At 30.6% G+C, this 3,257-nt stretch overlaps 1 pseudogene; it reads left to right on the forward strand.

Annotated features, from left to right (window-relative positions):
- The window catches only part of LOC124419991, a 10,689-nt pseudogene that overhangs the window by 6,692 nt on the left and 740 nt on the right, over nucleotides 1-3,257 (forward strand).

Here is a 3,257-nt window from a genome sequence, read left to right on the forward strand (position 1 = left end):
AAACGGCCTTGGGATCAAAATGACCCCGATGTTTTAAAAACATGCCAATTTGGACATATTTCAATAAAACCCGTTTGCAATCCCATTAATTCAGCAAATTGATAGGATCATTTTTTTTTCCTTCATACAAGCTTGGAGCACTCTAATGTACATATATGGAAAATATAAAAGTATATATTTATTATTCATTTACTACAATTCGTTATACCGGAAGTTGGATGTTTGTATGTATATTAATATATTTAAGCAATTTATTTAATGCTATGTCCACACCATCATGTTTTTAACGTATTTCTTTAAAAAACATAATGAGTTTGAACACATATTAAATTATCGTGTTTTTTCTTTGAAATGTTTTTCCGACTTAAAAATTTACTTTTAAAAATAAAGAAATTCTCTTAAATTACACTAAATTGAATATTAGAACACTATTATTTATTAATTTAAAACATTTTAAACTATGTTAAAAAACAAAATTTAAATTTTTTGTAAATTAAATGTTTGTTTTTGACATTACTTTTTGTCCTAGCTGTGTTCATTTAACAAAAGTACGAAAAAAAATCATTCCCATACAAGGTCCACTCCCGAAAATCACTTAAACGCACATAACTCATTATTAAATAAAGATATCGATATATTATTTGGTACAGGTATTGCCCATATGCATACAAATATTACTGTGAAAGGTTTTTTCGATTGGTCTATAATTTGTCATAGCTGTCATACAAGGTCCCCTCCCGAAAATCACTTAAAACTACATAACTCATTAGTAAATGAAGATATCCATATAAAATTTGGTATTAGTATTGCTCATATGCATATAAATTTTACAGTGAAAGTTTTTTATGGATCGGTCCATAGCTCCCATATAAGATCTCCTCTCGAAAAACACAAATAACTCATTACTATATTAAGATATCCATATAAAGTTTGGCACAAGTAGTAAATATTCTAAAATGTTTTTTCCGATAGGTTCATAACTGGTCATAGCTCCCAGGTATTGCCCATATGCATATAAATATTACTCTGAAAAGTTTTTTTGATCGGCCCACAATTGGTCATAGCTCCCATACGAGGTACCTTCCAGAAAAACACTTAAAGGCACATAACTCATTACCAAATAGTGATACCTATTAAATATTTCGCATAAATGCTATTTTTGTACACATTAATGTTATTTCGAAATGTTTTCACGATCGTACCATCCTTGGTCATAGCTCCCATACAAGGTTCTCACCCGAAAATCACTTAAACGCATACCAAAAACTGATATCCATACATACCTGTAATATTGCTCTTATATACAAAAAGTACACTATAACATTGTTTTATGATCGGTCCATATTTTGTCATAGCTCTCATGCTAGGTCGCCTCCAGAAAATTTCTTAAATTCACAATATTCATTACCGAATAATCCACCACCATCAGTGGTAATGGTGGTCATTCCGTGTGTAACACCAATATATATTCATCTGAGACCCAACAAAGTATATATATTCTATGTCCGTTTGTCATGCAAATTACTAAATATCGCTAAGCGCTATAAAAAATAAAGAAAACGGCGTTTGTAATGTTCAATAAATCTTCGCATTTTTCTTTTAAAAACATGAGAAAACTTATTTCTACAAATATTTGATCAATTAGAAATGTATTAATAAAAAGGTAGCTGGTGGATTGTATTTAAGATTCGGCCGAATATAGCACTATAACTTGTTGTTGTTCATTTTGTTTTGCTTTTGGCGCAATATTAATGTAGTAGGGAAAAAATTTATAAAATTAATATGTTTAAAATACACTATGGTGAAGGGTATATTAGATTTGGCACAGCCGAATATAGCACTCTTACTTGTTTTTATTAATATTAAATCTAGAAGCAAAAAATTTAATATGTAGGGTCCGGATTACACGAGCACCTATAAAAGCGGTCAGTTTGGTACTTTATCGATCTTCAAAAGGTCTGTAATACTGAACCTAGAAACATAAAATTAAGCATGTATGGCCCGTATTAAATAAGAACCCATAATAGGAGACTTTTTCATATTTATCGTTCATCAAAAGGCAGTTTTTGAAATTTCTACAATATTCAATACGCCAAAAGCAAGAAACAAGAAATTAGGTATATAGAACCCCGATTAGGCGAGAACACATAAAAGGGAACTTTTTGGTACTTTTTCGTTCTACAAAAGGTATATTAAATTTAGCGTGTAGGGTCTTGAGTAGGTAAGAACGTAGAAAAAGGGACCTTTTGGTACTTTTCGTTCTACAAAAGGTACTTTATGTATTAAGTATGTAGATTCAGGATTAAGTGAGAATCCATAAAAGGGGACTTTTTGGTACCTTACCGTTTTGTAATAGGTATTTTTTTATTTTTTGTAATAAAATTCGTACTGACTATTTTTTAACACATCATGTTAAAGGGTATATAAGATTCGGCTCAGCCGAATATAGAACTCTTAGTTGTTTTATTATAACATTGAATTAAATCAATATCACAATTTTCAAATATTTTTGCAATAACTTTCATTGGGTTATTTGAGCAAGCACACACTTTGATATTTAATTGTTTAATCTCTAATGTGATCTTGGAAAAATGTATGATTAAACTTATGTACACATACCATTCCCTTAACCCCCCTCCATTTCATGATTTCCCGTTTTTTCCTTTTTCAATGACATTTTATGGTCATTCCCGGATTTTTCGTCAGGTCTGTTATTGTGAATGACCCTTTATCCACTAAGGAAACGCTACTGCCCTCTATACGTCAATACCCTTTTATGAATATCCATCACGAATGTCAAACAAGAATGAAAAAGAAAACGTAATGTAGAGTTACGAGCACAGCTGATTGTAATTTGTTTATGTTTTACAAACAAAAATAATAATAAAAGAATATTTTTAGTGTTTCACCCCTCAAATAAACAGACGTTACCGTCACAAAGCCTGCTTTTGTGTCGATAACTGTTTCATTATGCTGTTTAAGGTAATCTAATCGTTTGAAACTTAGTTATCATAAGAATTGTACAATCTTTCGTTAATTTTCACCAATTGCCGAATCTTTCATCTGGATTTTGTTTTGTAATTTCCTGTTGTTCTAAAATGAACAAGTATGCATGTATAGTCGGGCGTAGCCGACCATATGATACCCTACACCTGTCAGTATGTATGTATGTATGTATGTATGTATGTATGTATGTATGTATGTATGTATGTATGTATGTATGTATGTATGTATGTATGTATGTATGTATGTATGTA

The sequence above is a fragment of the Lucilia cuprina genome, chromosome X, assembly GCF_022045245.1.
Source record: "Lucilia cuprina isolate Lc7/37 chromosome X, ASM2204524v1, whole genome shotgun sequence".
NCBI lineage: Eukaryota > Metazoa > Arthropoda > Insecta > Diptera > Calliphoridae > Lucilia > Lucilia cuprina.